At 50.1% G+C, this 24,067-nt stretch overlaps 2 long non-coding RNA genes across 2 annotated transcripts; one reads left to right on the top strand and one right to left on the bottom strand.

The window, feature by feature from the left end:
* Window positions 1–426: 426 nt before the first annotated feature.
* On the top strand, window positions 427–16,262 carry LOC114670440 (uncharacterized). The gene is made up of 2 exons (XR_013399740.1): window positions 427–1,087; window positions 13,509–16,262. It is a non-coding gene; the product is annotated as an uncharacterized LOC114670440 (long non-coding RNA).
* LOC114670441 (uncharacterized) lies at window positions 12,257–20,711 on the bottom strand. Its single transcript, XR_003720041.2, has 2 exons — window positions 20,531–20,711; window positions 12,257–12,514 (listed from the first exon to the last, which is right to left on the bottom strand). It is a non-coding gene; the product is annotated as an uncharacterized LOC114670441 (long non-coding RNA).
* Window positions 20,712–24,067: the final 3,356 nt, after the last annotated feature.

Below are 24,067 nucleotides of genomic sequence, written 5' to 3'. Positions count from 1 at the left end.
GGTGGTCTTGGGACGCATCATTTTTTCCTCCGAGTGAGCAGTTGGCAGAGGCCAGATCCCACAGGGGAGCCTCCTGCCCTGTCCTGGGTCCTCTCCTAGGGAAAGGCCACCCCACTCGCTCTCCCCCAGACAACTGGGGGCACACACACCTGGCCTCTCTCCAACAGATGAGGATGTCCCTCTCCCAGGACCCTGAGGGAGGGTCTGGGAGGGAGGTGGGAGCCGGACCCACATCCCCTCTGCGGCTGGAGGGGGGCCTTGCGCCAGCTCAGACAGGTGCAGACATCGCCTGCAGCCGAGAGGGAAGCAGCACCTCTCCGAGCACTTTGTTCCACTTGCTGCAGGGCTAAAAATACACTGGCACTGCCAAAGGCAGTCCTTGAGAGCCCAGGGGAGCTGGCAGTGGGGAATAGCTATCCTAGCACCTGGCACTATTAAAGGAGCATCGCAGGATTAGCCAGCCCCCTGGGCCCCGCCTGCACCTGTCGTCCCCACTCTGCACTCTTCCTGCAGCATAGTCCGGGCTTCCCTGCACCCCTGCTCTGCCCCTGCCCACTCTTTCCCCAGGCTGGACCATCTGCACCCCTGGTTGGAGCCTCGGGCTGCCTACATGACTGCGCTTTTGCAGATGTCAAAACAGCAGCTCTCCTGCAAAACACCGAGAATGCTTCCGATTCCTCCAGCGAAGCTACAATTCGCCGTAAAGCTGAAAATGAAAATCCTTTTAGTGGGCCACAACCCAGTTTGTGAATTTCTTAAATTCAAGAAATGTGCATTGACATCCTGCTTCTATAGGCCTTAATCTTTCCAGGACCTCAAGCCTCTTTGAGAGTCTGAAGAAAGACAGGGACTCAGAAAAAAAAAAAAAAATGCTCCTAAGCAGCAATTGCCAAGCAATTTTAGGGAACTGGATTTTAGGGAAATGGATACCATGAACCCCATCCACACATGCGCACACTCTGAGTGCGGAACGCTTGATTTGCTGGAAGTCTGGCAATGAGCTAGACCCTGAGATAGAGAGATGAGGAAGATGGGGGACTGCTGGACATGCAAATGCCACCAATGCCATGTGCATGTTTAAAGAGAGGTGAGGACTGGGGCCTCAGGGCTGCAGGGGTGGTGGGTGGGGGGAAGATGGACCAGGGTGTCACTAGAATATGGAGAAAAGGGTCCACTTGAATGGGGCTTTGAAGGACAAACCCGATCTTACCAGGAGAAAGTGTAGGGTTAGAGAATTTGTGTACATAGAATTTGTGCTCCTAGTAGGGCATGAAAAAGAAAAAACTGAGGGTTTGCCGGGGATACGAAGGCTGAGTGGATTCGTTTTCTGTTGCTGTGTAACAGTCTACCACAAACCGAGAGGCTCGGCACAACACATACTTATTATTTCGGCTTCCGTGGGCCAGGGGTCCACCCAGCTAGGGTAGGTCCTCTGCTCAGGGGCTCCCCAGGTTGCACCAGGGGTCACAGGGACCTGGACAGGAAGGAATCTGCACCTGAGTTCATTCAGTATTTTAGCGGGATTCATCTCCTTGTGACTGTAGAACTGAGAGCCCCACCTTCCTGCCGGCTGGTGACTGGAAGCTTCCCTCAGCTCCTAGAAGCCACCACAGTTCCCTGCTATGGGCCCTCTCCATGGGCAGCTCCCAACACAGCTGCTGCCTTTTCAAGGCCGGCAGAGTCTCTATAAAGTGTGCTAAGACTGAACCTTCTATCATATAAAGAGAGTGATAGCCCGTATTCTTGCTTCTTGCTAGGAGCAAGTCACAGGTTTTACCTGCACTCAAGTGGTGGGGATTCTACAGGTCGTAACAGCCAAGAATGCAGATCACAGGGCCGTTTCAAGTTCTGTCAGCTGAGGGAAAACTTCACTGGAAAAGAGGCTTGGAGAGAGTTATGAATGCCCTTGAGTGCCAGTTTGAAATGTACGGGAGACAGGGAGTCACAGAAAGGGGATGAGGAAGGAAGGATGAGATTACAGGCCAAAAGTTCAAGGGGAAGGTGATTAATTTTCTTTTCCTTTCTTCTTCTTCTTCTTTTTTTTTTTTTTTTTTTTTTTTTTTTGATGGAGTCTCGCTCTGTTGCCCAGGCTGGAGTGCTGGAGTAGTGGTGCGATCTTGGCTCACTGCAACCTCTGCCTCCTGTGTTCAAGTGATTCTCCCACCTCAGCCTCCTGAGTAGCTGTGATTACTGGTGCACACCGCCACGCCTGACTAATTTTTATATTTTTAGTAGAGACGGGGTTTTGCCATGTTGGTCATGCTGGTTTTGAACTCCTGACCTCAGGTGATCCGCCTGCCTCAGCCTCCCAAAGTGCTGGGATTAAAGGCGTGAGCCACAGCGCCCAGCCTGAAGGTACTTTCTATGGTTGGGAGGGGAAAGGATGAGGAGCTGTGGCCATGGGATGGAGAAGAAAGACCCAGTGTCTGCCTCGCTGACCTGCGTTTCCTCTTGGTCTCTATGCAAGTGTCACCTGATCAGTAAGCCTTTCCCTGTCCAACTGACATAAAACACCCGCCCACCTCCTCTCTCAAGCCCTCACCCAGCCTTACTGTCTCACAGCTTACCAGCACATGTCACACCACGTGTTTGCTTCTTTATCTGTTTATTGTCTTTCTCTCCCTTGTAGACTGGAAGGAGTTTGTTTGGCTGACTGCTGTATCTCCAGCCACTAGAACAGTGCCTGGGGTACAGTACCTACTCAATCAATATTTGCTAACTAAACGAATGAATGAATGTATGTATTGAAAAGATCTTCTGGCAGTAGACTTGCTAGAATTTCCCATAATTAAAAGGCGGTAGAGGAAGAAGTAGGGCCATTAGAGATGCTCTAAGGTTTCTGCCCTGACAGACTGGAAGGTGATGCTCAGTGACATGCGAAGAAATAGGTCACAATGGGAAGCAAATCTGGATTGAACTTTGGTCTAGTGGACCTGAGACATCCAGGTAGCAGCCAGGTAGGGAGAGCAAGGTGGGTGTTAGAAATGTGAGATCCGGAGCTCATGAGGTAAGCAAGAGAGAAGGGAGTAGATTATGTAGTCAGTGCAAACAGGGAATAGATGAAGTCGTGGGGTTCAATGAGAGAGACGAGAACCAAGGACACACCCTGGGAAAGAAGGAGCCAGTCTGCGAGGTAGGAGGAGACTCTGGGGTCCCCGAGAAAGAGTTCCAAGAAGGAAGGCAGGTCCTGTTCAAACTATGGAGAGGGCAAACAAGGTGAGGTGTGGAAGGACTTGGTGAGTAGAGGGTGACTGGTGACCACAGGGAGAGAATCTCAGAGAAGTGGAGGTTTCCAGTCAATGAGAGGCTGAGAAAGAAGGAACGCGAGGCAGTGGCAAGAACAGATTTGATGGTGAGGAAGGTGGGAAGGAAGGAGGGAGGGAAGAGGACAGATCCAGGAGTGGGAGAAGGAGATTCTGGGATGGACAGAAGTTGCTGGCCTAAACATGCAGCCCAGCAAACTCCCCCTGAGTACCCTTCCCCTGCTGTGCCCCGCCCTCCTGTCAGTGGGATATGGGAGAAACAGAAGAGAGACTTGAGCACACATTCAAGGACATCTGGGTCTGTTGAACCTGCCCCAACCTTGGGCTTGTCCTAGCTACCAAGAAAAACTTACAGGGAGGTACTCAGTGGGAACTTTGGGGAGCCCTGGGGGCTACTCGGTTGCGGATGGCAGATCCTGGTTCTCACTGTTCTCCAGGACTGGAACCCCTTACAGCCTGTGGCAGATGGCATTTTCTAAAAACAGCCACCACAGTATCTCCCATCCCACTTGCTCTTGTACCACTGACCTTGGCATACTCCTATCGAGGGGTAAAGTCAGTGTCCCTTCATCTCGAACCTGGGCAGGCCTCTGTGACTTCCTTGACTGGTGAAGTCCACCACAAACCATGTCAGGTAACCTCATCCTCACGGTTGGACAAGGCCACACAGCTTCTGCAGGTTTTTCTCTCTCGGCACATGAGCCTTCAAAGCCCTGAGCCATCATGTAATAAGTTATCCTAAAGCCACCACACAGGGATGCCCATGTGGAGAGAAACTGAGGCCTCCAGCCCCAGTCCCTAGCCCTACCTGAGCTCCTAGCAAATCACATCCGGGCCACAGCACTCACAATGGCCACAACCTGCCTTGCTCTCTAGGGCTCCCCAAGGCCCCACTCCCCACTCTTGCTGTGCGCTCCCTGGGAAGACTAGCTTCACTGCCCCCCACCACCATACACCTGCCTGGGCCCAGCGGGGATCAACAAACAGGCCCTGGGTACAGCACCTCCTGAGCAGGCCTTAACAGTGTCTGCACAGGTCACCTGCCCAGCTCCCAGCTCCCCACCCACCCCACTCCAGAAACATGGAAAATCCAGGGACCATCCCAGGCCCAGCTGTGCTCCAGGAAGAAACCGGGCATGCTGCCAAGAATTACACAAAATGGACTTTGGGCCGATTGCCCAAGCTGGACTAGTGCCCCCACCTTCTTAGAAAGGGCACTCTTTCCGGAACCAAGGCCATAGCCTGGAACAAAAGCCAGATGTCAGTAGAGTAGGACATGCCAGGTGGGAGGGCCTGCCGGGGTGTAGGAGGCACATACCTGATGCCTCTCACACTCTATCAGCCCAGGCGGGCAGGGTGCGGGGAGAGACGGAGACCCCATGTGTAAGGACTATCATCACCCTGCTACTGCAGGCAGCTGACCGCTTCTGAAGATGGACCTCCGAGGCCCCTGGGATTCAGCCCCCTCATCCCTGCCTTTAGCAATGGGGATAAATTGAGGTTGCACAACAAGCTGTGCTCCCTGAAAGCAAAACAGATTAGTACAAATCAGGAAAGAATTGTTTCCTATCCTGTATTTGTGTTAGGATACATGTAATCTGTGGCTGGACATGGTGGCTCATGCCTATAATCCCAGCACGTTAGGAGGCCAAGGCGGGCGGATCACCTGAGGGTCGGAAGTTCGAGACCAGCCTTACCAACATGGAGAAACCCTGTCTGCTAAAAATACAAAATTAGCCGGGTGTGATGGCACATGCCTGTAATCCCAGCTACTCAGGAAACTGAGGCAGGAGAATTGCTTGAACCCAGGAGGCGGAGGTTGCGGTGAGCCGAGATCACGCCATTGCACTCCAGCCTGGGCAACAAGAGCAAAACTACAAAAAAAAAAAAAAAAGGGGACACATGTAATCTGTACCTCTGGAGCATTTAAAGTAAGACCTGTTTTATTGTCTTATTCTCGAGTTATCTTAAAAATATGTCTTGAGCACCTATGATGTGCCAAGCACCATATATTTTCATAAATACATACATGCATGAATATGCAAAGGATGTCTCTAGAACAGTGGTTCTTAACCAGGGCTGCCAGGGAACGTTTGTCAATGTGTGGAGGCATTTTTAGCTGTCACAACTAGGAAGGTGCTACTAAAATCGACTGGGGAGAGACCGGGGATGCTACAAAGCATCCTGCAATACACAGGACAGCCCCTGCAATATAGCAAAGACTTCTCTGGTCCAAAGTGTCATTCGTACTGAGATTGAGAAACTCTAGAAGGATACACAAGAAATGTGCTCACAGTGAACACCCCCATTGCTGGGACTAGGGGGCCAGTGTGCAGGGGTAGGCAAAATCATTGGTTTTCCCCGTGGGCCCTTGTGAGGAAGGGCATTTTGTAGAGTCTCCTACGAAGTGCATGTATTACTTATTTTTAGCAAAAAAATAACTGTGACCTGACTGAGCCATAATTATTTGGTGGTCTTCTCTTGATTGCTGGGGGAAGGAATTTAAAGAGGAGGAAAAGCAAGGGCCTGCCACAGTACCTGGGACCCACAGTCCTGAATCCACCTAGTCTTCCTCTAGACGAGTGTCCCCACTTGGCACCAGCGCATGGTGGCCCAGTCCATTCTTTCCTGCAGGGACCATCCTATGCATTGCAGGATGTTCAGCAGCATCCTGGCCTCTCCCTCCCCAGATGCCAGTGGCACTCTCTTCCCTGTTTCGACAACCCAAAATGTCTCCAGACACTTCCAGATGTCCTATGGGGAGCAAAAACATCCCTAGTTGGGAACCACTGTGCTATATTTACTCTGTGAAAATCTAAACACAAAGAAGTCCCCACTCACTAACCTCAGGGACCTATCGCCCAGTTGGATCCTCAGGGAGACACAGACCCACAGACGGGCCATGCTCTGGGCCAAAGGACTAAGGACACAGAGAGAGCAGACGCTGCATGGAGCCAAGGGTAGGGGGAGAATGTCTCCTGCAGGAAACGTTGCCCACAGATTCCTGAGCATAGAGAGAGGCCTTTCGGTCTCCCCTAAAACATGTGCCCATTTCTTTTTTCTTCTTTTTTTTTTTTTTTTTTTGAGACAGTCTTGCTCTGTCACCCAGGCTGGAGTACAGTGCAGTGGCATGGTCTTGGCTCACTGCAAGCTCCACCTCCTGGGTTCACGCCATTCTCCTGTCTCAGCATCCCGAGTAGCTGGGACTACTCTATCATCACCCTGTTACTGCAGGCAGCTGACTGCTCCTGAAGATGGACCTCCGAGGCCCCTGGGATTCAGCCCCCTCTTCCCTGCCTTTAGCAATGGGGATAAATCGAGGTTGCACAACAAGCTGTACTCCCTGAAAGCAAAACAGATAAGTACAAATCAGGAAACAATTGTCTCCTATCCTGTATTTGTGTTAGGATACATGTAATCTGTCGCTGGGCATGGTGGTGCCCGCCACCACGCCCAGCTATTTTTTTGTATTTTTAGTAGAGACGGGGTTTCACCGTGTTAGCCAGGATGGTCTCAATCTCCTGACCTTGTGATCCGTCCACTTTGGCCTCCCAAAGTGCTAGGATTACAGGCATGAGCCACCGCACCTGGCCAACACCTGCCCATTTCACAGAGAAGGAGGTGGAGCAGAGGGGTGATGTGGCCCCAGTCACAGAGTGAACAATGGCTAGGAGAAGCTGGGACAGCTGTATTCCCTGTAGCATCCCAACATGTCCTGGGAGACTTTCCTTGTTGTTTATCCACACTCTGGCTCCATGGACACCCCAAGTCTCCTGGTGCCCGCTTCTTGAAAGGGGGTCACCTAAGATGGCACATGACTAGCATCATGTATTTTCTGCATTTATCCTGTATTTAGATAAGCGATCACTCCGCTGTTCCCAGACACCGCAGTGGCTGCACACAGAGGTGCCTCCTAGGGGCTGGAGGATTGCATCTGCAGCTGCATACCACAGGCCCAGGAAATGTCCACCCCCATTAGGCTGTGCCACCTTCTGCAGCTACAGGCAGCTAAGACCCGGGGAAACCCAGTTGACAAAACTCTCTGACATCTATATAAGTGAGAGTGGCAGGGAGAAATAGCATGAGAACTAAAACCCACCTTGTTTCAACTCCTTAAGGAAGGCAGCTCGGGGTGAGTCCAGCCTTGGGCAATGAAGTCAGCCAAGACATCCCTTCCACCAGGTTAGAAAAAGTCAGGTACCAAAGAATCCAGGCTTTAAAGTCAAACTGCTTGCGATTGTAACCCCGTTCTTTGACTTCCTGGCTGTGTGATCTCAGACAAGTTACTTAACTTCTCTGAACCTGAGTAGCTGCATCTGTAAGACAGAGATAATAACAGTGACCAGTCTATAGTATCAGTCAGCTGAATGCAAGTGAAGTTCTTAGCACAGAGACCAGCACATTGTAACTACGTGTTACGTGATTCCTGCTATTATTTTATTATTAAGCATAATTCTAATAACAACTACCTTACTGTAGCTCATGAGCTGGTATGTGGGGCCCCACAGAAATTTTCACAAATAAAGTCCAGTTTGGAGGCAAAAGGACTGGAAAACTACGAGATTTCTGACCATTTATATAACATCCCTCCTCCCACCATCCCATATTGAAAATATAAAAGGATCTTTTAAAAACAAATTTTAGTGGTGTTTTAGCCCATCTGAACAGCTAAGACCTGACTGCCCTGTTCTTGGTTTCAGCTGTTTTCCAGCTGCAGTGTTTTTCTCATTGATCAGAGAGAAATCCCCAAGGTCTGGCAAAGGAAGCTTTTAATTGCTCTGGATGGACCGATTTTTGGCTTAGCTGCTCAAGCATATAATTGAATGAGAGCGAGAGGGAGAGAGAATATCACTTTGAGATTGCTTTGAGATGAATATACAGTCAGACATTCCCCCTCCTGACCAGATCTCAAAGATTCTCCTAGCCTGACTCCCACAAGCTCTGCGGACAGAGAATATGAAGCAGTCGCTTCATTTTCCTGATCTTTATCAAAACAAGAGTGATCATAACAATCGCTGTCCTTTATCATACGTGCTTGTAGGTTGGAATTCCCCAAAAGTGAACTCTGAGACAAGGATTTGAGTCCGTTGACTTTCTTTGGAGAGAATCCTGGAAGCATAAGGAAGAAAGACAGAGAATGGAAGACAGCCAGGGAAGCAAGTTACGGCTGGGGCCGCTGGAGCTCAGTCCCCCTGGGGACTCTGGGAGTCAGTGCAGCATGCACACTTCAGCATCATGTCATCCAGGGATGAGGGCACTGGGGAATTTATGCCCCAGATCCCATCAGCCATTGGTTGAGGGCTGTTCCTAGGCTGTGTTAATTCCCGGGCACTTCCAGCCATCTCCACTACAGGCAGCCCGAAGAACGGAGCCCTGGGGCAAAAGAGCCACAAGTCAGGCCTTCTGCAAAGGCACCAGCCGCATCCCTACAGCACCCAAATAGGACACAACCCCATATGATCATTGCCCACTTCACCACTCAAACGACCCAGGGGATTTGTGACCTAATTGAATATACAATCTTTTTATAAGCAGATAAAATAGTTAAATATCTATTTATAACATTTAATGTATCCTACATGCTTATAATCACATATTATATGTTAATGATATATTAATTTAGGAAAGTTGCTATCTCTGCTCTCATTCCATGACTCAGTTTTATTCCAGCTCTTCCAATTCGTCATTGCTGTCATGATCTTTGTCATCATCAAAGCCACCTTTTGAATCATCTTAATTTCCCAAGCACATCTTCTTTCCTTCCCTCTGGGTTCTTGGCGATACAGCATTTTTGGAATCTGTAGGATGCTTTCACTGAAATTTTTATCCCAAGCCTTGAGCACCTATTTGCATAACATTAGGGCAGCTGGCTGTTCCATTCATCTCGGAGGTGCCAATGCGTGCTCTCCATAATGTAACCACGGATGGTATGGCTTTCTTAAGTGTCCTTAAAAGACTCGCTCACTCTCACAGTGCAACACTGTGATGCCACACCCTTGGAAATTTGTTCCAAATCTGGGTTACATTTCCTAGCTTCCTTTTTAGCAATTCCTTCAAGATAACCTTAGCAAATAGCCAAAAAAAACCACCGATCAAGGTTGTTTCAGATAACGTCTCGCCTAAACAGCACTTGGTTGTTTAAAGTAAAATAGTTGGGAGCACCCCACAACATGAAAGACCGTGTGAGTCTTTCTTGAAAATAGAATGTCTCATTCCAGAGATCTGGGGAGGGGAGAACTTTGGTGAGTATCCAATTGTGATAGTGGTTTTGACAGTCACATGCATAAACCCATCTTAATCTTCACAACCACCCCAGGAAGTGGGTTCTATCATTACTCCCATTTAACAGATGGAGAAATTGAGGCTTGAGTGGCTCAATAAGCAGTGGAGTGACAGTGGTGGGTGTTACTTGGGGGTATGCACACCTTCCCCCACCACACGGCCACCCCTGATTGGGGAGAGCTGTGCCCATGGCATAGCTGGTAGACTCCTGGGCCAACCATCAAATGCTAAGGAGCAAAAAGCCCCAGCTGGCCCAGCAGCTGTGCTGAGGTCCTCACTCAGCTCCCTCCACTTTCCTGAGTGAGGAAAGAAAACGGCAATTTCCACCCATCCAGCTGAAAACCTCTGCAAAAAAGTGCAAAGAAAAGTCCCCACTTAGGAATCTGGAGCTGCTTCCTAAACCCACACCCAAGACCATTTCAAATAGGAAAGCAAAAGTGTGCAAGAGTTTTCAAAACAAGACAAAATGGAAAAATCTTGTCTCCCCCTTTCTTGTCTCTCTTGCTAATCAGTCCATGACACTTTGGGTGTTTCCTGATTAACAGAACTGAAGAACTGGTGAGGGCTGTGAAGGAGAGGATTCAGCCTGGTATCATAGGGAGACTGTGGGTTTTGGAGCTGGCAGGACTGAGCTCACTGCCTTCGGGCTCTCTCAGCCTCAGTTTCACCATCTGTAAGATGGGTAATAATCCCTACCTCGCAGTGCAGTGATGGTGATGAAGATTAAGTAGAATGCAGCAGTCAACATAAATCAGAAATCGATAGTGTCGATCCCATCCTGCACCGTTCCTCCTTTCCTCTTCTGTTTCCAGACAGGTTATTGTGGGCGGGGTGGGTGGCCACAATGGGACAGACTGGGTCCCTCTGGAGTTGGGAGAGTTACCATAATGGTGAGTGGAGAGCTGGACGCCTGGCTTCCTGCTCTTGCCTTCCTCAGGCAGAAGACCACGCAGCCTGTTTGCCAGAAAGCCCTCCACCCCACCCCAGACCGGCCTGTGGCCACAGCCGTGTGGGGGACCCTTGTCTCCCCAAGGTGGGCGAGTGAATGGAAGCCCCATAGTTGCAGCTGCACCCGGCCTTCCAGAAACCAGGTATGGGAGCGGAAGTGGAGGAAACCAAGAGGGAGAAGAGAGGTCAACAGCCCCAGCAAAGAGAAGACGGAGTGTTCTCCCCAAAAGGACCCCTTAGGGACACACGCTGGAGGCATGACTGCTGAAGCCCCGGACCAAGCTGAGGGCATCCTGGGTTACACTGGTGAGTCTCAGAGCTGCTGGAAGGCTGCCCCTGGCCTCGTGCTCCCATCTCCTCACAGCTGTGAACTGTGAAGGGTTCTCAAAGGCAGGGTTTCAATTTTGCAAACGGATCTTCAGAAAATTGTGCCTCCCAGCTTCCCGCGGCCAGCCACGTCAGCAAAACATACCTCGGAAGAGGAGTCCGCTGCCAAGGAGGCTGGGAAACAGCCCGGAAGCCCAGTGCGCCTCAGGAGGATCTGTTTCCAATTAGCTGGTGGCCGTTCCCCCCAACTCGTTACCATAACCAGATTTGGGGTAAGTGAGCGTGCCCCATCTCATGAACAGTTGTCAGAGAATCCCCAAATCCTACCTTCTGACGGGCCACACAGACCCCCCCAGCTCAGGCAGCCCGGTGTCCTCAGGAGAAAAATGAGAGACTTGCTCAGGGTGGCTTCTCTGACCTCATCCAGCTCCGACATTCTCTGATTTCGTATTTTCCCTGGACCTCCTTTATAATAATTCCACAGAGTCTAGTACACTAGCCCCCTTAGTAATCCCTCATTATGTTAAAAAAAAAAAAAAAAAAAAGGAATATGTGAACTTTCTAGATATAGCACTCACACAACTCACAATTTAAAAAAATTTAGCAAAACGGTCTTGCTCTGTCGCCCAGGCTGGAGTGCGGGGGTGCAATCGTAGCTCACCGCAGCCTCAAACTCCTGAGTTCAACTAATCCTCCCACCTCAGCCTCCCGAGTAAGTGGGAATACAGGTGTGCACCACCACAGCTGGCTAATTTCTTAAGTATTATTATTTTTTTTGTAGAGACAGAGTCCAGGCTGGTCTTGAACTACTGGGCTCAAGCGATCCTCCCACCATGGCCTCCCAAAGTGCTGGGATAACAGGTGTGAGCCACTGCGCCCCGCCCAGGGTGCACAATTTAGTTGTCAAGGAAAGACGGGTAGACAGTTATTTTTGGCAGCCCCTTTCGCCTTTCTATTACCTACTCCCCAAAACACTGATGGATACAGGGTGCCAAGCCATTATCTTTTCTAATTCAAGAGTTAAATAACATTAAAGAATAATTTTTGGGAAAAAGACAAAATTATGACTCTTATTAAAATATAAAAATTTTATTTAACTAATTAATTAATGGGAAGTAGTTAAGATGTTCTAACTGGTTAAAAGGAGAAGTCCAAAAACCACACACGTGTAAGTCAACAGGAGGCTGAAATGAACTTGCAGAGGAAGTTTATCCACAGGGCAACCATCGCGTACACTCCACGGGACACAAGGAATTTGCATTTCTATGAACTCAAATCATTTGCACTATTATCAGTTCTCTCTGACTTACAGAGTTGTAACATGGCTCAAAGGCAATGGAAGGCAGTGATAAACTGGAAGAGTGCTCTAGGTTGGACATTCAGTGGCATTTACTCTTTTTTCGTCCATTTGAAAGTCTTTCATTAATTTTTCCTGATGGTAACATAGGAGACCAAATGGTGGAAGAGTCAATAAAGTCTACACTTGTAGGAAACTGATCCCTCCAGATTGGAATCCTGTGTAAAATTCTTGGAGGAGACAGAAGTTGAGCTTAATTTTGAGGGCTGGTGAAGATTTGGAGGCTGGGTACAATGGCTCACGCCTGTAATACCACCACTTTGGGAGGCTGAGGAGGGAGGATCGCTTGAGCCTAGGCATTCTAGACCAGTCTGGGAAACATGGTGAGAGCTCATCTCTATCAAAAAAAAAAAAAAAAAAAAATTCAATTAGTTGGGCATGGTGGTGTGCTCCTGTGGTCCCAGCTACTCCAGAGACTGAAGTGGGAGGATCGCCTGAGCCCAGGAGGTCAAGGTGGCAGTGAGCCATGATCATGCCACTGTAATCCAGCCTGAGCAACAGAGCAAGAAACTTTCTCAAGAAAAAAAAAAAAGATATGAAGAGGAGCACATCTGGCTACAGAGGCGAGTGTGGGCGGAAGTTTGGTGGGAGGAAGGAACCAGACGTGTTCTGCTGGCAGGGTGCACCTGTCTGCCCAGAAAAGTGGGTTTGTGCAGGAAACTGCAGGTGACAAGGTTGGAAATGTAAATTGGGACATCCTTTGGCTTTTTACTGTGGCTCTCAGCTTCTTAACCGACCTGGAGAAAGAGAGGTAAGAGGATAAATAAAGATGGTGTAAACGGTGTGAAGATAGTTATCTGAAAAGGCTGCTGGGAGTAGCTGGCCTTTTGTTCTGTTCATAGTAGACAATTTTGGGTGCCTTCCTAGTGACCTTACATTTTTTGGGAGTGTGATCCCCCTTCTTGCTGAGGAGGAAGAAGCAAACAATCAGGTTTGAGACAGAAAGGGCCCTACTTATGAGAGGGGGACAGAATGTGAACTCAGAAAGATCCAATCACAGTCAGGTGGTATTGACCCAGGAGTGGTATTGACCCGGAAATAGTAAGAACATATAAAAATGGAGCCCTGGTTGTTACCAAGGCAACCCATAGTCTGTTGCATGCTGAGTTTGGGGGAGCAGAAGAGTCTCAGGGGCATAGTCAGTCCGCAGGGAGATTAGCACAGGCCGGCAGAGAAGTGACCCAGCGCCAGGTTGCCTGGTAACCTTCCGTTCCCAGGAGGCTGCTGTGAGGCTCCTCTGGTAATCGGTTCCCTGAATCCAGGGTTTCCTAATAGGAACCCATCTCCCTCCAGTTCACTTGAAGGGCTCTCTGCTTCTTTCCCTCCAACAGGCTTCGCGGAGTATGACGAACCCAGAGCCATCTCCTTCCGCCTCACCGACTCTGCCTGCATTTTAGGCCAGGTTGGTAGGAGAGTTGAATGAAGACTGAATGAATGAATGATGAAAAGTACAAAATGCCATCACTTCACTTCTTTCAGGAAGACCCAGGACACTCTGCTGCATCCTCCACCTGTTTGTGAATTAAATGTCAATGTTGGCTTTTACTCAGCACTTACTATGTGCCAGGCACTGTGTTGAGTTCTGAACCTTTAAGAGGCAGCAAGTGGTGACTGGTTCAGAGCTGGCTCAGAGCTGCCTGAGTTGGAAGCCTCAGAGACGAAAACTGAAGCTTAAAGTGGTTAAAGCCCTGGCCAAGCACAGTAGCTCATGCCTGTAATCCCAGCACTTTGGGAGACCACGGTGGGAGGATCACGTGGGCCCAGAAGTTCAAGACCAGCCTAGGCAAAAAGTGAAACTTCATTTCTACAAAAAATTAAAAAATTAGCCAGGTGTGGTGGCACACGCCTATAATCCCAGCTACTCCAGAGGCTGAAGCTGGAATATCGCCTGAGCCCAGGAGTTCAAGGCTGCAGTGAGCTATGATCATGCCACTGCACTCCAGGTTGGATGACAGAGCAAGACCCTGTTACTGAAAAAGTTGGGGGAGGGGGGTCAAGCCCTCTCCTGAGCTAGTAATAGTGGGACTGAGGTTCAAGCCCATGGCTGATTCCAGATCCTGTTTACAGAGCCGTTATGTGACGTAACTAAAGCGTTGATTATGCATCTACTGCCCATGGCAGGAGGGATACCCTCTTATGGGTGGCAGCAACTCCATGGAGCCCAGGCTGCATCGTTCACTGAGGCTGCTAATGTTTGAACCCATCTTTGAACAAGATCCACCCTCTTGCACTGGCAAGTCCAAGTTGTAGTAAACCCTGAGGGAGACCCATAGTCCAGCCGCAAGGCCCTGCCTCACTCTTGGCCGCTCACAGAAGCTCCAGGCTTGCCGAGGGGTGCCACGTAGCACAGGCAGTCTCCGCCTCTAGCCCAACCCACTCCTCCATCTGCTTCTCGTTAACTTCAAAAGTGAGGCCTGGCACTGTGCCCTGGGCAGGAGGGAGAGCTTGGTGTAGTCACTCACAGAGCTTCACCTCCCTTGCCTGGGCTTTCTCTTCTCCTGCCCCATCCATTGTCAGCACAGCTGACCGCTTCTGGGGCTCATCTCTCTACCTCCCCCACCTCCCCAGCACCCCCCTCCCCTGCACCTCTGTAGCAACCGCTTCCCTGCACAGCCCCACCCACACACACACACATACACACACCCCACTCACTCCCCCAGCACTCAGTCCCTCCAAGCTTCCTTCCTTATCCCTTTAGAGCCCCACAGTCCTCAGGCAGTGTAGCCTAGAGGTTCAAGGGCATTCGCTCTGGCATCAGAAGGGTCTGGGTTCAAATCCCTTGTGCACTGCTTGCTGGCTGTGTGACTTTGGGCAAGTTGCTTAATCTCTCTGGTCCTCAGTTTCTCCATCTGTAAAATGGGGATGATATTAACAGTACCTACTTCATAGGGTTATCGTGAGGATTAAATAAAATAGTACAAGTAAAGGGCCTGGCATAAAATCAGGGCTGGTCCACCTTAGGTATAAAAAGGATGAATTAGGACTTGGAATCTTACTCTTCCTAAGGAGACCTGGCTTCCCCTTCCTTCCCTGACACATGGATGATCTGACCCACAGGTCTGAGCCCCCCAGGGCAGCTGGCTCCCAGGCTGCGCCATCGCTTCCAGGGAGGGTGGGAGTGGGTAGCGCAGGTGCTTGGAAGCCAGAGGGGTGGCTCTGAAGGGGTCGCTAGGATTCAGGCTCCCGGGAGAGCATTGGGGGCGGGGGTGGCAGCCCCATGTGGGCCAGGACAGGGTGTGTTGGTGACAGCAGCATCCCCAGCACCTTGCACGGTATACCTAGTAGGCACCTAGTTGGCTGAAGGAGGACCTGCCTTCAGGGACAGGAATTAAGGTTTTATTTTAGAATAGGCCTGAGGGAGTAGGAGGCTGGAGGAACCCATCTCTATATTCTGGATACCTCAAAGACAGTTAAATTCTGCCATGGTGAGCATTTATTGAGCACTATCTGTATACCAGGCACTGTGTGGGGAAACCACAATCCCTGAAGATCAAGGAGCTCAGATTCTAGTGCCAGAAAAAAAACGCAAAGAGAAAGGGCCACCATGCCACACGCTGAAGACGGCAAGGGAAGAGGCCAGAAAGTGCTACGAGCAAGGGGGAAACAGCTCCGAGTTGTTGGGCGGTCGGGCGCTGGGTCTCAAAGGAGGGTCACTCGCAAGGACAGAAGGCACCCCTCTTACTGAGCACTGAGGGCCTGGTGGGTCCCATGTGCTCTCCGGGAGAAGCAGGCAGAATTCCTTAGCCCCGTTACGCCGATGAGGAAGTCGAGGCACCGAGAGCAAGGGGCATCCTCTTCCCCACCAGCTGACTTCTATTCTAGAAAGGAATGCTCTCCGCAACCCCAAACCGTCAGCTCTTTCTGCTTCCAAACTTGGCAGGAGTTTGCAGGGAAGACAAAGAAGAGAGGGGGAGGAGCAAGGTGGATCAGCCAGGCTGGCTTGCCCAGGGCCTGGCACGGAGGATGGACTTTGTCCCACGTGGGTGAGGGGCGTTCACACACAAGCGTCCACACCCCCACATTGCTCCACCAGGCACAAGGCCAGATTTTGTCCTTGTAATTCCCAGAACTACCCTGAAACAGGACTGCTCACTACTGTGCGTGGTTTAAAATGCAGTGGGGGGGTTTTGGGAGTTTTTTTCGTTTGTTTTGATATGGGGTCTCACTCTGTTACCCAGGCTGGAGTACAGTGGCATGATCATGGCTTACCACAGCCTCAACCTCCCAGGCTCAGATGATCCTCCCATCTCAGCATCCCGAGTAGCTGACACTACAGGCACTTGCCACCATGCCAGGTTAATTTTTTCCATATTTTTGTGAAGATGAGATTTTACCATATCGCCCAGGCTGATCTGGAACTCCCGAACTCAAGCAATCCACCCGCCTCAGCCTCCCAAAGTTCTGAGATTACAGGCATGAACCATGGTACCTGGCCAAACGCACAGTGGTTTTCAAAGAAGCCTGCTCAGGGGAGAGGAGAAACGGGTCCTGTCAGATCTGCTCCCGCTGGAGAATGGCTTCCTCACCAGCCCAGCCCCTGTCTGTGTCCAGGGGGAAGTAGGCATGAGGAGGACCAAGGGGCCATTACCGTGTCCCGGCCCTGAGTGAGCCAGGCCCCCTGCTGGGATCCTCACAGATGTCAGTCTCCTCGATCCTTACAATCAGAGCACTGGAGTCAGTCTCTTGACAGCAAGCCAAGTGGAACGCCTGTGTCCGAGCAGTAGGGCAGAGACCCAGCTCTGCCTGGGCAGTGGAGACACCTCAGATCTCGCAGGTTGCAAAGGATCTGCTTCCCCCTCAGATGCTGCAGGGGGAAAGGAAGGGGGGCAGGGGGCTGTTCTGGCTCACTCTGAGCCCACCTGGCCCGGGTAGCAGGAACAGGAACGCCTTAGTGGGAACAAGGTTAGAGCAGGAGGTGCTGGCCGGCTGCGGGCCCTCACAGGCAGGGCAGCCAGTTACATTTGAATTACAGATAAACCAGAAATACTTGTAGTTTAAGCATGGCCCATGGACTAGGGCAGTGGCAATGGGGGTTAAGAAGGGGACAGGTGTAAGACTGTACTTGAAGAAATTGAAATCAGGATCTTGAAGAGATGTTATCTGCGCACCCAGGCTCATTGCAGTGTTATTCACAATGGCCAAGATCTGGAAACAACCTAAATATCCATCACCGGAAAAATGGATAAAGAAATTGTAGTATACATCTATGATGGAATATTATTCAACATTTAAAAAGAAAGAAATCCAGGGCCAGGGTGGTTGGTCACACCTTCAATCCCAGCACTTCGGGAGGCCAAGGCAGGAGAATCAATCACTTGAAGCCAGAAGTTTGAGAACAGCCTGGGCAACAAAGCAAGATCGTGTCTCTACAAAAGATTTAAAAATTAGCCGGGTATCATGGTACATGCCTGTAGTTTCAGCTGCTCAGGAGGATGAGGCAGGTGGATCACTTGAGCCCAGGTGCTCGAGGCTGCATGCACTGAGCTATGACGGTACCATTGCATTCCAGCCTGGGCAACAGAGCAAGACCCTGTCTCTAAAAAAGAGAACGAAAAAAGAAAGGAGGGAAAGAAGGAAGGGAGGGAGGGATCAATCCTGCCATTTGTGACAACATGGATGGACCTGGAGGACATGATGAGATACTGAAGTAACTCAGAGAGAGAAAATCAAATACTTCACCTTCTCTCTTATACATGGAACGGAAAACAGCCAAACTCACAGAAGCAGAAAGTAGAATGATGGTTGCCAGGGACTGGGAAGAGGGGGAAACAGGGTGATGTTGGTCAAAGGGTACAATGTCTCAGTTACGCAGGATGAACACATTCTGGAGATCTACTGTACAACTAGGGCCTGTGATGAACAATACTGTACTGTACACTTACAAATTTACTAAGAGAGTAGATCTCATGTTTAGTCCTCTTACCACATAAAGAAATGAAAAAGAAACAGAGGAGACGGAGGGACACTTACAGTGATGGATAAGTTTATGGCCTTGATGGATGTTCTCGCAGGTGTGTACATATCTCCATCACATCAAATTGTATACATTAAATATCTGCAGGCCAGGCGTGGTGGCTCATGCCTGTAATCCCAGCACTTTGGGAGGCCAAGGTGGGTGGATCACTTGAGGTCAGGAGTTTGAGACCACCTGGGCAACATGGTAAAACCCCCTCTCTACTAAAAATGCAAATATTAGCCAGGCATGGTGGCTCATGCCTGTAATCCCAGCTACTCCGGAAGCTGAGGTATGAGAATCACTTGAACCTGGGAGGCGGAGGCTGCAGTGAGCCGAGATCACACCACTGCACTCCAGCCTGGGAGACAGAGCAAGACTCTGTCTCAAAAAAACAACCCTACAGCTTTTTGTGTGTCAATCATACCTCCATTATATGGTTTAAAAAAAAAAAACATGTGATTTGGAGATGGATGCTCTGTGGATTGGTAATAAGTTGAATGTAGGAGACAAGGACATGGGAGAAATCAAGAACAATCCCCAGGCTTCAGGCTTGAGCTACCTCTGGGACCACTTACTGGGGATGGGAGGGCAGGGAAGGATCAGATTAGAGAGGGGAACCAAGGCTTACATTTCTGGTGCTGTTCAATTTGGGAGGATTATTTGAGCCCGAAGTGGAGATTACGGTGATGCAAGCCTGGAGCCTCCGGAATTAAGGGAAGGTCTGGCTGTGGCATTACCAGCACTGGGTGGAATTTAAAGCCACGGTTCTGGATGCAACCTTGTAGGAAGTGAGAGTTCAGAGAGCAGAGACAACTGTCCAGAACTAGGCCTTGAAGACTCCCTCAACGCTGAAGGTCACCGAGAGGAGAGACAGCCAAGGAAACTGAGTCGCAGCAGCCGTGGAGGCAGGCGGGTGGGCACAGAGGGCAACAGATGGGAGGTTTCTGTGAGGAGGGGGATGGGATGACCGCGTTGGATGTTACTAGGAGGACTGGTAAGACGGGAAGGGGAAGCCAAAGCCAGCCTGCAGTGAATTGAAGGGGGAACACGAGGAGAGGAAGCCGAGGCAGCCAACATACCCACCACCATCAGGAAGCCCTGCAGTGCTGGCTGGGGCTGGGGGCGGAGGGAGAAGAGGCCACTGGAGGGCCAGTGAGATGGGGCAGGTCTCCACTGGTGACCTTTGGATGGGTTCCCCGCCTAGAAACATAGAGACAAATCCTGACTGCCCTTGAATTGGCAGTGGGACCTCAGGCAAATTGAGTCGAGTGAGAGATAGTATATAAGGGTGTTTTAATGTGTGCTGAGTGATACAGAGTGGCAGGGATGAACACCCCATGGTAGGTACATGCACTCAGGGGGACCCCGCTCAGCAACAGCAGGGGATAAGCTACTGAAACCCACAGCAACGAGGACAGATTTCAGAATCGCTACAGGGAGGGAAAGAAGCCAGAACTCAGAAGGGCACCTGCAGTACGAATCACTTCTAGGAAGTTTTAGAACAGGAAACACTCATCTGCAATGAAATAAAAACCTGAACAGGGGTTGCCGCTGGGGGCAGTGTGGGGGTGGCCTGACTGGCAAGGGACATGAAGAAACCTTCTGGGGGATGGGAACATCTTTCCCTTGGGAGGAGTCTGATTTAACAAATGTCTGCATTTGTCACAATCCAGCAAATGGTGCATTTAAGATTGGAACATTTCACTCTATGTAAATTTTACCTAAAACGAACTATCAAGGCATTCCTGAATACTACTTATTGATACACACGTGGAAGCCTTTGGGAGTGAAGCGTACTGAGGTTTGCGGCTCCTGTTGAAAGGTAGAAAACAGTAAGATGAAGTGACAGGTAGATGGAGAGCTGTGTGATGAAGAGATATAGTAAAATGCCATCCAGGGGGTGCATATATGAGTGTTCAGTGGAAAATGCATTCAACTTTTCTGTGTGTTTGAAAATGTTTATAATAAAATGTTGAGGGGAAATAAAGAAAAAAGGATGTGAAAGTACTTCTCTTTTTCTTTTTCTTTTTTCTTTTTTCTTTTTTCTTTTTTTTTTTTTTTTTTTTTGAGACAGAGTTTCACTTTTGTTACCCAGGCTGGAATGCAGTGGCACGATTTCAGCTCACTGCTACAACCTCTGCCTCCCAGGTTCAAGCGATTCTCCTGTCTCAGCCTCCCAAGTAGCTGGGATTACAGGCATGCACCACCACACCTGGCTAATTTTTGTATTTTTAGTAGATACAATGTTTCACCATGTTGGCCAGGTGGTCTTGAACTCCTGACCTCAGGTAATCGGCCCACCTCAGCCTCCCAAAGTGCTGGGATTACAGGCATGAGCCACCGTGCCCAGCCAACAATACTTTTCATCCAATGCAAAGACACTTGTTGGGCACCTACCATTATGTCAGATGCTGCAAGGCAGGGGACGCGGTGCTAATGGAGATGTCCAAAGCTACAGCATGGGGCATCATCCAAGTGACAGGCAACTGAGCCAGTTCCTCAGAGCAGAGGGCTGTCATCGTCCCTTCTCAGAGAGGACACCCAGGGCCAGAGGCGAAGGAGGAAAGCACAAGTAGGTCTGCTAAGAATTTAAAGACGTAAGTCAGCTGGGCTCGGTGGCTCACACCTATATTCCCAGTGCTTTGGGAGGCCAAGGCAGGAGGATCACGAGCCCAGGAGTTCAAGGCCAGCCTGGGCAGCATGGCAAGACCCTATCTCTACAAACAAAAATTAAAAAAAAAAAAAAAAAAAAAAGGGAACCAGTCTCTGGGGCCTGTGCAGAGGGCAGCAGGGTGACTGGGCCCCCAGAGATTTGGGCTGGGATATTCAACACGTGCCTCGGAGAGTGAAAACACAGTCAGATTTGGGAACAACAGCTTCAACCCCAGGGGTTGAAATATGCCCCCATCTAACTGCCCACTGCTTGGGGCTTCTGAACGTTTCAGTCCCTCCATTATAAACGAGGGAACAGGAAACCCAGGACTGCCCTCCCCACCAAAGGTGTATCTATAGGAATGTTCACCATGGCCTCGTTTTTTTCTTTTGAGGCGAAGTTTCTCTCTGTCACCCAGGCTGGAGTGCAGTAGCACGATCTTGGCTAACTAAAACCTCTGTCTCCCGGGTTCAAGTGATTCTCCAGCCTCAGCCTCCGGAGTACCTGGGATTACAGGTGCCCGCCAGAACACCTGACTAAATTTTGTATTTTTAGTAGAGATGGGGTTTTGCCATGTTGACCAAGCTGGTCTCGAACTCCTGACCTCAGGTGATATGCCTGTCTCAGCCTCCCACAGTGCTAGGATTATAGGCGTGAGCCACCGTGCCCAGACACCATGGCCTTGTTTTTAAGAGTGAACATGTGGCAGCCACTGCCACATGCAGCTGCAGGGGACTGGGTCAGTCATTTATGATGGTTTAATGTGCAATGGAACTCCACGCAACTGTCAGAATTAGTGAAATAAATCTATAGGTCTTGGACTTTGAACTGCCCAAAACTTAATATATTGTCAAATACACACACACACACACACACACACACAGAGACATATAATATATACATTATGATTCCATTGACATAAAACTTTATGTAGGTAAATGTGTATAGATACATATATATGGGTGTGAATGTAAACATATATAAATACATGCACACACAGAGCATCATAATAAAGTTCACCAAAATGCTAATAACAGTGATCTCTTTGTAACGGAATTTGAATCATTTTCTCTTCACTTTCTTCTTGGTATTTTTCTACATTATTTAAAATCTCACAATAAATGTATACAATTTTAATGAAGCAATTATTTTAAAAAAAAATTGTGCAAGAGGTTTCAGAGTAAGTTGATGTCCACAAAGTGCTTAAGAGACTATCACTTTGGCCGGATGCAGTGGCTTACACCTGTAATCCCAGAACTTTGGGAGGCCAAGGCAGGAGGATCACCTGAGGTCAGGAGTTCGAGACCAGCCAGGCCAACATGGTGAAATCCCGTCTCTACTAAAAATACAAAAATTAGCCAGGCATAGTGGCAAGCACCTGCAATCTTAGCTACTCGGGAGGCTGAGGCAGGAAAATTGCTTGAACCCGGGAGGTGGAGGTTACAGTGAGCTGAGATTACGCCATTGCTCACCAGCCTGGGCAACAAGAGCGAGACTCTGTCTCAAAAAAAAAGAGAGACTGTTACTTAGCCCCACATGGTGGTGGAGGCCTGAGTCCAGGAGAGATTGGGGAGGTGGGCTAAGGACTCTCTCGAGCTGTGACTGAGAGCTCTCCTGTCCCCTCCCTGAGCCCTGAGGCAGGACTGGCTACATTTTAGTGGGTTCAGTCAAAATGAAAATGTGGGCCCCGTGTTCAATAGGTATTAAGAATTCCCAGATAGTGACAGCAGAGCATGAAGCCAAGTGCAAGGGCTCATCTGGGCATGGAACCCCGTGTGACTCCACAGGTCACAAGCCCATGAGGCTGGTCCTGCCTGGCAGGACCATGTGAGCAAATTACAGAGCAGGGGATGAGGCCAGGAAGATGGTCAAGGAGGAGCTGGTCTGGGTCTTAAGACGCCATGGACCCACACAGACCCTTTCAGTCGACCAGGAATCTTGCCAGAACAAACCTTATAAACATTCAAGCTTGTGCATTTGAAACCCTGGCTCCTGAGATGTTAAAGGCCCAGCGGCAGGTTCCAAGGGCCCTGAATCATTGGGCAGGTTTAATTAGCAAGAATTAGAGTCAGGAGGGGCTTAATCTCAGTCCAGGCAGGTGGGCCTGGAGGGCTGCTTGTGGGAGGTGGCATCTGCCTGCTGTGTGGAATCCTGGGGCTGGCCAGAAGGAACCAGCTCCAGGAACCTTGCACCTCCACCCCCTGGAAGCCGCTGGTGCCCCTTGGCCCAGCCTGCTACCTTCCCCCAAGTCTCTGCTGGGGCAGTCACCCCAACACGTCACAACGTGGCTGCTCCCGGGGAAACCTGCTCCTGTGCCTCCCGCCACCATGTCCCACCCCCGCACCTCCTGGTTCCTGGGCACCACAAAGAGAGCCTGTGTTGAGGCCCAGCCGCGCTGAGCGTGCAGACAGCCTACACCTCCCGTAGGCCACCCGGCACAAAGGCTGGTCTGTGTGGCCTGGCCTGGAGGGCCCACCGCCTCCCTTCCTCCACCAGGCACTGGGATCAAGTCATTAGAGGTCCGAGGAGGCTGCCAGGCTGGCTGGACAGCTGAGGAGACAAGAGCTGCTCAGCTGACCCTGCCGGACTCCAGTATGTCCAGCAAGCAGCAGCCACTTCCAGGATCATGGACACTCACTGGCGACGTGTGCACAGCCTCCAGCCTCTCTGAAGGCTCCTCATTCCTCTAAGTTCAGCTGAAGGGCTCATTCAGGCTCTCCCCTAACCAGGGTCCCTGCCACCAGCCTTTCCCCACCCTGCAACCCACTGGTGATGGGTACAAAGACGTGCCGTCACTCCCACTGTCTGTAGAACAGCCCGGAGCTGATGAGGGTTTAACGCTGTCCACAGCGAACCTCACCAATAAGAGTTTGGCTTAGGTCCTCAGATGATTCCAACAGAATGGAGTCCAAGCACCCACACTAGTAACAGGCTTTTAATGCAGCCACTGTTGGCTCTCCGTCTCCTGTCCCCCTTCCCCCTCCCCTCCCTTGTGCCTCTGGGAATCACCTGACACATAAACCTCTGGCGCCCAGATCCTTGTCTCAGAACTGCCATTCCAGGTCTCTTCCAGCCTTGATCTCACCCTCCTGCTTCACTCATATGTGCAAAGGCCGGGCACAGTGGCTCATGCCTGTGATCTCAGTGCTTTGGGAGACTGAGGCAGAAGAACCATTTGAGCCCAGGAGTTCAACACCAGCCTAGACAACATCACAAGACCCTGTCTCTACAATAAAGTAGACAAATTAACCAGGTGCAGTGGCATACACTTGTAGTCCCAG

The sequence above is a fragment of the Macaca mulatta genome, chromosome 10 (genome assembly GCF_049350105.2).
Source record: "Macaca mulatta isolate MMU2019108-1 chromosome 10, T2T-MMU8v2.0, whole genome shotgun sequence".
NCBI lineage: Eukaryota > Metazoa > Chordata > Mammalia > Primates > Cercopithecidae > Macaca > Macaca mulatta.
This window is presented reverse-complemented; position numbering and strand designations above follow the sequence as displayed.